This window comes from Coregonus clupeaformis, chromosome 7 (genome assembly GCF_020615455.1).
Source record: "Coregonus clupeaformis isolate EN_2021a chromosome 7, ASM2061545v1, whole genome shotgun sequence".
NCBI lineage: Eukaryota > Metazoa > Chordata > Actinopteri > Salmoniformes > Salmonidae > Coregonus > Coregonus clupeaformis.
Window position 1 is genome coordinate 33,133,931 of NC_059198.1, and position 15,325 is coordinate 33,149,255.

Here is a 15,325-nt window from a genome sequence, read left to right on the forward strand (position 1 = left end):
GTCTCTTTATTCCAGTGTGGACCTGTCTCTTCTTTCCCAATATATTTGTCATTCTTCTGTTTGGTATGATACTCCACAAGGTGTGTGTACATCTCAGTCAGAGTCTTGGGCATCTCTTCTCTCTTATGTTTCAGCATGTGTTCAAGGACTGTTGCAGAAATCCAACAGAAGACTGGAATGTGGCACATGATGTGGAGGCTCCTTGATGTCTTTATGTGTGAGATGATTCTGCTGGCCAGGTCCTGATCACTGAATCTCTTCCTGAAGTACTCCTCCTTCTGTGGGTCATTGAACCCTCGTACCTCTGTCACCTGGTCAACACACCCTGAAGGGATCTTATTGGCTGCTGCAGGTCGGGTAGTTATCCAGAGGAGAGCAGAGGGAAGCAGATTTCCCTTGATGAGATTTGTCAGCAGAACATCCACTGAGGTTGACTCAGTGACGTCACAACCCATCTTGTTCTTCTGGAAGTCTAGGGGCAGTCGGCACTCATCCAGACCATCAAAGATGAACAGAACTTTGTACTTGTCGTAGTTGGAGATTCTTGATTCTTTGGTTTCCATTGAGAAGTGATTGAGAAGTTCAATCAAAGTGTGTTTTTCACCTTTCATCAAATTCAGCTCCCGAAAAGGGAATGAAAATACAAATTGGACATCCTGATTTGCTTTTCCTTCAGCCCAGTCCAGAATGAACTTCTGCACAGAGACTGTTTTTCCAATGCCAGCGACTCCCTTTGTCAGCACAGTTCTGATAAGTTTGTCTTGTCCAGTTAAGGGTTTGAAGATGTCATTACATTTGATTGCAGTCTCTGATCTTGCTTGTTTCCTGGTTGTTGTCTCAATCTGTCTCAGCTCATGTTCATTATTGACCTCTCCTGTTCCACCCTCTGTGATGTAGAGCTCTGTGTAGATCTTATTGAGAAGTGTTGGGTTTCCTTGTTTAGCGATCCCCTCAAACACACATTGAAACTTCTTCTTTAGATTAGATTTGAGTTCACGTTGGCAAATCACAGCAAGCTCATCTGAATGAAGAAATAACACAGAGGATATTAATAATATGTCTGTTTTAATGCCTACAGTATTCTAGGACTGTTATAATTTTTTTTATTATAATAATTTATTCGCTTAACTGACTGTATAAATGTGTAAATGTTTTCATAATGCATTACAGACTGGTGTGACTGATTATATTATTATTGGTATTATCTCTCTCTCGCTCTCTCTCTCTCTTCTCAATTAATCAACATAACACATCCCTGCTGCTACTTGATGAGGTCACTAGGTGTTGTGTTAAGACTGCTACAATATCATTTAGTTACACAGCTACTTTAGCTGTTCATTAGCTACAGCTTTTAAATGTTCTAAAACAGCATTCAACATGAAGCAGACAGCTCTTACTTTTCTCCAGTGTGTCAGCAAGCTCCTTCTGGTTCATTTCCCTCAGGAAATGCAGTGTGATCTTCAGAGCCCCTTCTCTGGCACTGCTCTCCTGCTTCTCATCTTCAGCATCCACCACTTCCTTATCCTGCTTCTGACTCTCAAAGCCTTCTGGGAGTTCTGGACTAAGAATCCTCTTGAACATCTTCAGCTCGTTCTTCACAAATGTCATAATATTCTCTTCAAGCAACTGAAATAAATCAAGTAAATAAGTTAAGCAAGAGACTAAATGCTTTCTCATTAACACATTAATGAATGACTGACAGATCAATTTTAATTGAGGTAAACAAAAACAAATGTACATAACAGGACCACATACACTGAATATGGAGGCCAGGTCTGTTTGATGACTCTGGGAAGACTGACCACTGAGAATCTCTGACTCTGATCTCTCCTGTTGGTTTCTGTGGAGAAAACATGAGATTACATCTCCTCATCCATGGAGTGCACACACACACACACACACACACACACACACACACACACACACACACACACACACACACACACACACACACACACACACACACACACACACACACACATAGGAGGAAATGTTGTGTTTGTTTAATATTGTTTCAGGACTATGAAAATTGAAAAAAGGATTAGCCTATGGATTATGAAAACAACAAAAAGAAATGGTAAAATGGGAGAGGAGAAATGACTAGAGACAGTGTTGTTTAACTCACTGACCATGACCCATGATTTCATCTTACCTTTGTTCAGTAGAAAAGTCTCCCTCTCTAAACTCTATAGGATGATTCATAGACCAGTCACTCTTCATGGACACACAGCTGGGTACAGGGGAGGCTGGTCTCTCCTGCTTGATTGGGCTTCAACACAACAGAGACAAACATTACATCTCTCATCTACTCTGAGCTCAGATGGGGAAACAAGAGTTTCATTCCAAAACGCTACATATCAATTTTCAGAAATGTTGGTCAATTAGATTTTATTGTTTAAAGAAATTAGGAAAGAGATTGGTGTGTTTTTTCACTATGTAATCATGGGATGTAAAATGACAGACATGTATTTGTTTAAAATCTATCACTTGATGGTTTCATTTCAGAGATTGCCTCGCTCTCATAGAAATAAAAATATGGGTTGTACACAGTCAAATGTAACAAATAACTACATTTGTAATACATATACAGGACCAGTCAAAGAAAACATTTACGTTCAACATTTTAGTCATTTAGCAGAAGTTTTTATCCAGGGCATCTTAAAGCCAAGTTCATCATTAAAACCTTCGTAGGAGCATTGTTAAATCTCTGAGCTGTTTCCCAACACCATCGTTATTAACGTTGAACAGCCAAGTGCGTCGTTAGATGCTTTTTGCCCTCTCGCGTCACTTTATACACAGAAGATCTCCGCTAAACATAGAATCACATGGTTCATCAGTCTCTCTGTGACCGCCGATAACTTCAGAACAAGGTTGATCTACAAATACAAAGTTGCAAATATCGTTGCAATTGATACAAACAAGGGAGGTATGAAATGATGCTTCAAATGAAAACCGAGATAACTGCATTAAAATATATACAGTAGGTTACAGGCCTATTTCAATCATATTGAAATACATTTCATGTTCAATCAATTGAGTTCTATTTTACTACTTGTAGACTACTGTCTGTAATTTGTCTCAATATATTTCATGATGTGTAGCCTAACATGTGAACAATGATGTTCCGAATCTGTGATTTAGTGCATTTTTATTGTGTAAGCATTAGAATAAGCCGCCTCAATATTTGCAGCCATAGTTGATAATATCTATCTAGGAGCTGATCCGTCATCAGTATTGTGCAATAATTATAATGTTAAGGAAAGATTTGAATGGAGAAAGCTGATCTGAGAGCAGCGGTCCCTTTCTTTCGATCCTATCAGTATTGATACATGCTCCACCGGACATCCAAACTTGTCATGCTGTTTATCCAGTTTCTGCTGGTCTGTCTGCAGCTATGGAACCCTGACCTGTTCACCGGACGTGCTACCTTGTCCCGAACCTGCTGTTTTGACACTCTCTCTCTCTCTCTCTCTCTCTCTCTCTCTCTCTCTCTCTCTCTCTCTCTCTCTCTCTCTCTCCCTCCCTCTCTCCCTCTCTCCCTCTCTCCCTCTCTCTCCCTCCCTCTCTCCCTCTCTCCCTCCCTCTCCCTCCCTCTCTCCCTCTCCCTCTCCCTCTCCCTCTCCCTCTCCCTCTCCCTCTCCCTCTCCCTCTCCTTCTCCCTCTCCCTCTCCCTCTCCCCCTCCCTCTCCCTCTCCCTCTCCACCACACCTGCTGTCTCGACATCTGAATGCTCGACTATGAAAAGCCAAATGACATTTATTTCTGAGGTACTGACCTGTAGCACCCTCTATAACCACTGTCATTATTATTTGACCCTGCTGGTCATCTATGAACATCTTGAAGAACAATCTGGCCTTAATGGCCATGTACTCTTATAATCTCCACCCGGCACAGCCAAAAGAGGACTGGCCACCCCTCAGAGCCTGGTTCCTCTCTAGGTGTCTTCCTAGGTTCCTGCCTTTCTAGGGAGATTTTCCTAGCCACTGTGCTTCAACATCCGAACATGCGCTGTTCGGCACGAGCCGACCGTTAGTTTCAGCCAATGAGCTTCAAATCAAATCAAATTCTATTTCTCACATGCGCCGAATACAACAGGTGTACACTTTACCGTGAAATGCTTACTTACGAGCCCTTTCCCAACAATGCAGTTAAAAAGTAAGCAAAATTAGCTAAATAGAAAAAGGAAATAGTAACACAATGATATAACAATAATGAGGCTATAAGGAGTACCAGTACTGAGTCAATGTGCAGGGGTACCAGGTAGTTGAGGTAATAACTAGACTATATACAAGGAGTACCAGTACTGAGTCAATGTGCAGGGGTACCAGGTAGATGAGGTAATAACTAGACTATATACAAGGAGTACCAGTACTGAGTCAATGTGCAGGAGTACCAGGTAGTTGAGGTAATAACTAGACTATATACAAGGAGTACCAGTACTGAGTCAATGTGCAGGGTACCAGGTACTTGAGGTAGTAATGAGGCTATAAGGAGTACCAGTACTGAGTCAATGTGCAGGGTACCAGGTAGTTGAGGTAATAATGAGACTATAAGGAATACCAGTACTGAGTCAATGTGCAGGGTACCAGGTACTTGAGGTAGTAATGAGGCAATAAGGAGTACCAGTACTGAGTCAATGTGCAGGGTACCAGGTACTTGAGGTAGTAATGAGGCTATAAGGAATACCAGTACTGAGTCAATGTGCAGGGTACCAGGTAGTTGAGGTAGTAATGAGGCTATAAGGAGTACCAGGTAGTTGAGGTAATATTTACATGTAGGTAGGGGTAAAAGTAACAAGGCAATCAGGATAGAGATTACATCTCCTCATCCAGGGAGTGCACACACACACTAAGAGGCACACACACACACACACACACACACACACACACAGGGAGGGAATGTAGTGTTTGTTTAATATTGATTTAGGACTATGAAAATGGAAAAAAAAGGATTAGCCTATGGATTATGAAAACAACAAAACGAAATGGGAAAATGGGAGGAGAGAAATGACTAGAGACAGTGTTGTTTAACTCACTGACCATGACAAATGAGTTCTTCTTACCTTTGTTCAGTAGAAAAGTCTCCCTCTCTGAAGTTTATTGGTTTACCCATAGACCGGTCACTCTTCATGGACACACAGCTGGGTACAGGGGAGGCTGGTCTCTCCTGCTTGATTTGGCTTCAACACAACAGAGACAAACATTACATATCTTATTTACTCTGAGCTCAAATGGGGAAACATAAGAAGAGTTTCATTCCAAAACGCTATATATCAATTTTCAGAAATGTTTTTTCAATAGCTAATCACGGCATTCAATGACAGCCATGTATTTGTTTAAAATCTATCACTTGATGGTTTCATTTTAGAGAGACAAATAATCATGTTTTTTTGCAAAATGCTATATATCTGCCTCCCTCTCAGACAAATAAGTAGTACTGCTAGGTTTTACACAGTAATAATATATACTGCCTCACTCTCAGAGAAATAAGTCGTACTGCTAGGTTTTACACAGTAATAATATATATCTGCCTCACTTTCAGAGAAATAATTAGTACTGCTAGGTTATACACAGTCAAATGTGACCGACCGCCTCGATTCGGTCTTACACAGCAAAATTTGAAATTGTGTTTTTTACATTGGATAAAAGTAGAGACTCAGCTAGAAAAAGGTATATCATACACTACATTTGAGAAACAATGGGAAAGTAATTCTGCTTTGAAAGATGATAAACTTGTAACTTCACTTTTGAGAAAATGGACTTTGAAAGTTTTGGTACACCTACTGGAGAACTCTTCTTTATCTACAGTGGTGTTACTTTGGCAGACAATGTCACCCATCTAAATAAATGTTTATATATATATATATATATAGTTAACTAAATGTATGGTGTTTTTGGTTTATGTCAGTTTCATTGTTTGTTATGCTATAAATGGTTATTTTACGGTTGTAAGTGGTAAAATGTCATATTTTGCAATTCTGAGTAATTACTACTTTAGTAAAGATATATACTTTATTCAGTACTACTGCAGTTCTAAATAATTCCAATAGATGGAAGCTTAAGACCACAAATGACATTTCAGAAGATCAGTTTAGTTTTCTCCCTGGATACACCACCACTCCCTCTCACAGGAAAACTCCTGCACACACTTTTTACTGTCCCTTTCCACACTGCTAACGCAAGAGGAAAGACTGAAAAAGCATTTAACACATTACTGTGAAGTAATATAATGATGATTCATGTTTATTATTAGCTGTTTTTATGCTCATGTTTTGAAATTATACTTCATTACTATAACGATTATCAATAAGCCTGAACATTAATTTAGTCACCTCTGGTCGAGAAAAACGTATTTTCCTAGTACATTCATTGTCAGATTCATCAACCAGCAGCGAGCACTCTGCCTTGAGTTCACGTTGGCAAATCACAGCAAGCTCATCTGAATGAAGAAATAACACAGAGGATATTAATAATATGTCTGTTTTAATGCCTACAGTATTCTAGGACTGTTATAAAACCTGCTGTTTTGACACTCTCTCTCTCTCTCTCTCTCTCTCTCTCTCTCTCTCTCTCTCTCTCTCTCTCTCTCTCTCTCTCTCCCTCTCTCTCCCTCTCTCCCTCTCTCTCTCCCTCTCTCCCCTCTCCCTCTCCCTCTCCCTCTCCCTCTCCCTCCCTCCCTCTCCCTCTCCCTCTCCCTCTCTCCCTCCCTCTCCCTCTCCCTCTCCCTCTCCCTCTCCCTCTCCCTCTCCCTCTCCCTCTCCCTCTCCCTCTCCCTCTCCACCACACCTGCTATCTCGACATCTGAATGCTCGACTATGAAAAGCCAAATGACATTTACTTCTGAGGTACTGACCTGTAGCACCCTCTATAACCACTGTCATTATTATTTGACCCTGCTGGTCATCTATGTACATCTTGAAGAACAATCTGGCCTTAATGGCCATGTACTCTTATAATCTCCACCCGGCACAGCCAAAAGAGGACTGGCAACCCCTCAGAGCCTGGTTCCTCTCTAGGTGTCTTCCTAGGTTCCTGCCTTTCTAGGGAGATTTTCCTAGCCACTGTGCTTCAACATCCGAACATGCGCTGTTCGGCACGAGCCGACCGTTAGTTTCAGCCAATGAGCTTCAAATCAAATCAAATTCTATTTCTCACATGCGCCGAATACAACAGGTGTACACTTTACCGTGAAATGCTTACTTACGAGCCCTTTCCCAACAATGCAGTTAAAAAGTAAGAAAAATTAGCTAAATAGAAAAAGGAAATAGTAACACAATGATATAACAATAATGAGGCTATAAGGAGTACCAGTACTGAGTCAATGTGCAGGGGTACCAGGTAGTTGAGGTAATAACTAGACTATATACAAGGAGTACCAGTACTGAGTCAATGTGCAGGGGTACCAGGTAGATGAGGTAATAACTAGACTATATACAAGGAGTACCAGTACTGAGTCAATGTGCAGGAGTACCAGGTAGTTGAGGTAATAACTAGACTATATACAAGGAGTACCAGTACTGAGTCAATGTGCAGGGGTACCAGGTAGTTGAGGTAATAACTAGACTATATACAAGGAGTACCAGTACTGAGTCAATGTGCAGGGTACCAGGTAGTTGAGGTAGTAATGAGACTATAGGGAATACCAGTACTGAGTCAATGTGCAGGGGTACCAGGTAGATGAGGTAATAACTAGACTATATACAAGGAGTACCAGTACTGAGTCAATGTGCAGGAGTACCAGGTAGTTGAGGTAATAACTAGACTATATACAAGGAGTACCAGTACTGAGTCAATGTGCAGGGGTACCAGGTAGTTGAGGTAATAACTAGACTATATACAAGGAGTACCAGTACTGAGTCAATGTGCAGGGGTACCAGGTAGATGAGGTAATAACTAGACTATATACAAGGAGTACCAGTACTGAGTCAATGTGCAGGAGTACCAGGTAGTTGAGGTAATAACTAGACTATATACAAGGAGTACCAGTACTGAGTCAATGTGCAGGGGTACCAGGTAGTTGAGGTAATAACTTGACTATATACAAGGAGTACCAGTACTGAGTCAATGTGCAGGGTACCAGGTAGTTGAGGTAGTAATGAGACTATAAGGAGTACCAGTACTGAGTCAATGTGCAGGGTACCAGGTACTTGAGGTAGTAATGAGGCTATAAGGAGTACCAGTACTGAGTCAATGTGCAGGGTACCAGGTAGTTGAGGTAGTAATGAGGCTATAAGGAGTACCAGGTAGTTGAGGTAATATTTACATGTAGGTAGGGGTAAAAGTGACAAGGCAATCAGGATAGAGATTACATCTCCTCATCCAGGGAGTGCACACACACACTAAGAGGCACACACACACACACACACACACACACACACACACACACACACACACACACACACACACACACACACACACACACACACACACACACACACACACAGGGAGGGAATGTAGTGTTTGTTTAATATTGATTTAGGACTATGAAAATGGAAAAAAAGGATTAGCCTATGGATTATGAAAACAACAAAACGAAATGGGAAAATGGGAGGAGATAAATGACTAGAGACAGTGTTGTTTAACTCACTGACCATGACAAATGAGTTCTTCTTACCTTTGTTCAGTAGAAAAGTCTCCCTCTCTGAAGTTTATTGGTTTACCCATAGACCGGTCACTCTTCATGGACACACAGCTGGGTACAGGGGAGGCTGGTCTCTCCTGCTTGATTTGGCTTCAACACAACAGAGACAAACATGACATATCTTATTTACTCTGAGCTCAAATGGGGAAACATAAGAAGAGTTTCATTCCAAAACGCTATATATCAATTTTCAGAAATGTTTTTTCAATAGCTAATCACGGCATTCAATGACAGCCATGTATTTGTTTAAAATCTATCACTTGATGGTTTCATTTTAGAGAGACAAATAATCATGTTTTTTTGCAAAATGCTATATATCTGCCTCCATCTCAGACAAATAAGTAGTACTGCTAGGTTTTACACAGTAATAATATATACTGCCTCACTCTCAGAGAAATAAGTCATACTGCTAGGTTTTACACAGTAATAATATATATCTGCCTCACTTTCAGAGAAATAATTAGTACTGCTAGGTTTTACACAGTCAAATGTGACCGACCGGCTCGATTTGGTCTTACATAGCAACATTTGAAATTGTGTTTTTTACATTGGATAAAAGTAGAGACTCAGCTAGAAAAAGGTATATCATACACTACATTTGAGAAACAATGGGAAAGTAATTCTGCTTTGAAAGATGATAAACTTGTAACTTCACTTTTGAGAAAATGGACTTTGAAAGTTTTGGTACACCTACTGGAGAGCTCTTCTTTATCTACAGTGGTATTACTTTGGCAGACAATGTCACCCATCTAAATAAATGTTTATATATATATATATATATATATATATATATATATATATATATATAGTTAACTAAATGTATGGTGTTTTTGGTTTATGTCAGTTTCATTGTTTGTTATGCTATAAATGGTTATTTTACGGTTGTAAGTGGTAAAATGTCATATTTTGCAATTCTGAGTAATTACTACTTTAGTAAGGATGTATACTTTATTCAGTACTACTGCAGTTGCTAAATAATTCCAATAGATGGAAGCTTAACCCTCCCGTTGTCCTAGGGTCAAAATGACCCGCCACTGTGTTGAACCAACTTTATTTAATTTTTATATTTTTGGGATCATCTTTAAAGTCTCACTGCCTCCTTCTCACAAATGATCAAAAAAATATAAACATTAAATAAAGTTGGTTCAACACAGTGGCGGGTCATTTTGACCCTAGGACAACGGGAGGGTTAAGACCACAAATGACATTTCAGAAGATCAGTTTAGTTTTCTCCCTGGATACACCACCACTCCCCCTCACAGGAAAACTCCTGCACACACTTTTTACTGTCCCTTTCCACACTGCTAACGCAAGAGGAAAGACTGAAAAAGCATTTAACACATTACTGTGAAGTAATATAATGATGATTCATGTTTATTATTAGCTGTTTTTATGCTCATGTTTTGAAATTATACTTCATTACTATAACGATTATCAATAAGCCTGAACATTAATTTAGTCACCTCTGGTCGAGAAAAACGTATTTTCCTAGTACATTCATTGTCAGATTCATCAACCAGCAGCGAGCACTCTGCCTTCTAGCACAAGCGAGGGGCATGTTGAGGTACATTTGCTAACCACGAGGGTTGCATGATGTAATTTATTGGCGGCTGGAAGACGCACTCTTGTCTTATCTATTCTGAGGTTGTTTAATCACAATATTAGATATTTAAAAATGTATGTATACTAGGGTTGAGGTTGGAGCATCTGACTAGTGATTATTTACCCGGGGTTCAACACCTGCTATAGTCACTATTTAATTGCTCTTCCAAAAGCATCACAGGCCTAATACAAGATATATGGCTAACTAAAGTAATGAGTGACCATTTTAGAAAATCATGGGAAATATAGTATTTGGTTACATGCTATTTTATGTCAATCATATTGCTGCTTCTAGCCAATAACTGATGCTTCGTGGTCTTATGCTGCCATCTATTGGAAATATTTAGCAATTAAAAGTGATTAATTCACGTACAGACATTGGTGAGGCAGCTGAGAAATAAAGTGTATTAGATCAGTCTCAAACCTGCCCCACGCCAATTGCTGGACATTCACACAGAGGTTACTAGGTCACCCAATTCAAACCACATTTGAAAAATTAAACAATTGTGTCTTATTAATCAAGTGTTCTGTCTTGCAATTATACATATAATAAAATAACAACAACATAATCATACGCTATTTAATACTATAATTGTATTTACTAAGATAATATTATTACTAAAATAGTTTCTAAAAGTGTTCTAGGCTACCCTACCCTAGAATTAGGGGTTAGGGTTATGGCTAAAATAGGTTATAAGTAGGGTAAGAGTTTCTGTATAGCACTTTGTGACATCTGCTGGTGTAAAAAAGGGATTTATAAATACATTTGATTGATTGTTAGGTTTAGGGTTTATATGGCAAAAAACTGTATGGGTTTATGGCACTCTTGCACCTCCTTGTGGCCGTATGTGGGTACTACATAACTCATTCATGACACTTGCTAGGCTCATAATCTGAGGTAGCAACTGCATCAGATCTACAAATCCATTAGCTAGACCACCCGATTAGTCAACAATCACCCCATTATACCCATTTGGTTTGCAACTCAGTGAACCTGCGCAGCATTCGCTCAATTTGATGCCTACGAACGAAGATTTCGATGCATATCAAATTACCCAGCAGCCATTTAGAAACAACAAGTCGTCAAAAAAAATGTTATTTCTTAATTAAAAAATGTCTTCTGGCTGTTTAAATCGGCCACATCTTGAAAAAGAGGACAGGGACATGCGTTTTGTTTAGATTGTACACTTTTTTCTTAAAACAAATATGTTTAATGTTTGATGGCTATCCGCCAGCCATTTCCTCTTAAACTGTCTCACCTCACTATTGGTGACCACAACATGTACTCGGGTGAACAGTGTGTGTGCTCACCAAGTAGCCATAACCTTGTCAATAATAAGTTACCTGAGGTAAACCTACAGGGTTAATGCAGGCAGGTCTCATTGATAACAATAGTGAAGCTGGCATTGTGACGCAGAACAATGGGCTGGGAATAGAACGTTCTGAAGGCGAGTCGGTGTCACGGAGCTCAATCGAACTAATAGGAGCTGGTAGGGTGAAAAATGCCCTAAAATAAGGCCTGTTTTTTCGCGATTACTTTATAATGATGGACAGAAGGTAATATTATGAAACTGTGTCCAGCCTACTTGAGGCGCCCCGAAAATAATATTCAAAAGTTCGGTCCTTGGACACAGAGGGGTTAAACACTAAAGTTACCGTCCATCTAGTGAAGAGAGGAGAACCGGACAGAAGGAGCGTAGGAAGCCAGCATCCGTCAACGAGAGAGGGAGAAGCCTTCCACAGGATTTAATAAACAATAAACTTCGGTGTCTCAACACTGTAGCGAACTCCGTCGTTATTCTCCAAGATCACCTCAGACCACTCTGCGCCTAACTGGACAATATTGTAAAGTGGTTATCCCTGTCACGGTTTACTATGCCAGAACCCAAAAGCAGACCAGGACAAGGAACGTAGAGAGAAAGGTGAGTGTTTATTAAATAGATTCCGAGTGAGGCTGAATAATCCAGGGAACAGAGCGGGTGGCGTGGATGGGTTGTTGAGGGTGCAGTGGTTGGTCCGGTACTGGCTCGGCAGCCGCCGACCATCAGGCAGAGGTTGGGTGAAGGTTCCGGGTGAAAGACTGCAGACAGAACAAAAACGGAGGTCAGTACACAGCAAGTCACAAGGTGCAAAACAACAAAACTAACACTAATGGCTCAGAGGCTGATACGCTGACAAACATACTGTTCATAGCTAACGATCCGGCAGGAACTGGATGTTAGGCCAGAGCCTAAGAAGGGTGATGATCAGGACCAGGTGTGCAGATTGCTGATGGGATGCAGGTGCGGAAAACAAGAGCGCTCCCCGGAGCGTTCCCGAACCCTCGGGAAACTGGAGATTACGAACCGGAACACTAGTCACCAGACAGGACCCGACTCAGACAGCCGGGATCGTTACAGTACCCCCCCTCCGACGAACGCCACCGGGCGGACTCCCGGAGCGCCAGGATGGAGGCGGTAGAAGTCACTGATGAGGTCCGCATCTAGGACCTGTCGCCGCGGAATCCAACTCCTCTCTTCAGGGCCATACCCCTCCCAGTCCACGAGATACTGGAAACCCCGGCCCCACCGTCTGGAATCCATGATGCGACGCACCGTGTAGGCAGGACCACCTCCGATCATCCGAGGAGGAGGAGGAGGAGGCGGAGGAGGCAACAGAGGACTGAGGAAGACAGGCTTGAGGCAGGAGACATGAAAGGTGGGATGGACTCTGAGCGTCCTCGGTAGTTTGAGTCGAACTGCCACTGGATTGATCACCTTCTCCACCACAAACGGACCAATGAACTTCGGTAACAACTTCCTAGACTCAGTCCGTAACGGAAGATCCCGTGTGGCCAACCAAACCCTATCTCCGATGGTATAGGTGGGAGCGGGGATCCGGCGACGATTCGCCTGGAGCTGATACCGGTCCGAAACTCTAAGGAGTGCCTTTCTGGCCCGATGCCAGGTCCGGTGGCAACGCGAATATGGGCCTGAACAGAAGGCACTGAGAGCTCCTTCTCCTGAGAAGGAAACAGGGGAGGTTGGTAGCCATACAGGCACTGGAAGGGAGACATCCCAGTGGCAGATGTAGGAAGAGTATTGTGGGCATACTCAACCCAAGGCAACTGAGAGACCCAGGAGGTGGGGTTGGAAGAGACCAGACAGCGTAGCGTGGATTCCATCTTCTGGTTGGCTCTCTCCGCCTGACCATTGGATTGGGGGTGAAAACCAGATGTGAGACTGACTGTAGCTCCAATGGCCAAACAGAAGGACTTCCAGACAGCAGAGGTAAACTGAGGGCCACGGTCGGAAACGATATCACTGGGCAAACCGTGGACCCTGAAAACCTCCCTAACCAGGATCTCGGACGTCTCCGAGGCAGAGGGAAGCTTGGCAATAGGCACAAAGTGGGCGAACTTGCTGAATCTGTCCACGATAGTCAGAACGACCGTGTTCCCCTCAGAAGCGGGCAACCCAGTGACGAAGTCCAGGGCCAGATGCGACCATGGTCGCCGGGGAATAGGAAGGGGGTGAAGTAGTCCAGAGCTGGGCCGATTGGTACTCTTATTCTGCGCACACACTGGACAGGCAGCAACAAAACCCCGAGTATCCTCGGCCGTGGCAGGCCACCAAAAACGTCTGCGAAGAAACGCCATTGTCCGAGCCACGCCAGGGTGACAAGCCATCTTGCTGGCGTGGGACCATTTGAGGACAGCAGGACGAACCGACTCAGGCACAAACAACCGACCGGGTGGACCGTTACCGGGACCGGGCTGAGTCGAAGGGGCCGCCAGCACCTCCTCCTCAATCTTCCACATAACTGCTCCCACGACGCAGTTCCGGGGGAGGATTGTCTCGGTCTTGGACCCACTCTCCTCCGTCTTGGAGAACATCCGGGACAAGGCGTCCGCCTTGCCGTTCTTAGATCCAGGTCGGAACGTCAGGGCAAACTTGAATCGTCCGAAAAACAACGCCCACCTGGCCTGACGGGAGTTGAGACGTTTAGCCGATTGCACGTAAGCAAGATTCTTGTGGTCAGTCCAGACAATAAACGGTTGCTCCGCCCCCTCCAACCAGTGGCGCCACTCCTCCAAGGCAAGTTTCACCGCGAGAAGCTCCCGGTTACCCACATCGTAATTCCTCTCCGCAGGCGAAAGGCGACGAGTAGTAGGCGCAGGGATGGAGTTTACTGTCCATGGAGCATCGCTGCGACAGGATGGCGCCAACTCCCACATCAGACGCGTCCACTTCAACGACGAACTGACGGGCCGTGTCCGGTTGAGAGAGAATCGGTGCGTTGGTGAATCGCCTCTTCAAATCCAGAAACGCTCGATCCGCCTCCGGATTCCACTTGAAGGTCCTGATACTGGAAGTCAAGGCAGTTAACGGAGCGGCCACACGGCTGTAATCCCGGATGAATCTGCGGTAGAAATTCGCAAACCCCAAAAATCTCTGGAGCTGCAATCTCGTACCGGGCTGGGCCCATTCCAGAACCGCTCTCACCTTCTCCTGGTCCATCCTAATCTCTCCCCTGGAGATGATGTACCCGAGGAAGGATGTCGTGTGGGCGTGAAACTCGCACTTCTCGGCCTTCACGAACAGGCGATTCTCCAACAATCGCTGCAGAACCTGCCGGACATGCTGGACGTGGTCGGAAGGTTCCTTCGAGAAGATCAGAATGTCATCCAGGTAAACAAACACAAAGAGACCGATCATATCTCTCAGGACGTCGTTCACCATACTCTGGAATACCGCTGGAGCATTGGTCAGTCCAAACGGCATCACCTGATACTCGAAGTGACCCATCGGTGTATTGAAACCCGTCAACCACTCGTCCCCCTCTCTGATCCGGACCAGGTGATACGCATTGCGTAGGTCTAGCTTGGTGAACACCGTAGCACCCTGTAAGGAGTCGAAGGCAGAACTCATCAAGGGCAGGGGATACTTGTTCTTGACCGTGATGTCATTCAACCCCGATAATCAATACACGGTCGAAGAGAGCCATCCTTCTTACCCACAAAGAAGAATCCTGCCCCAGGGGGTGATGACGAGGACCGAACGAGACCAGCAGCTAGGGACTCCTTGATGTAGGTCTCCAACGC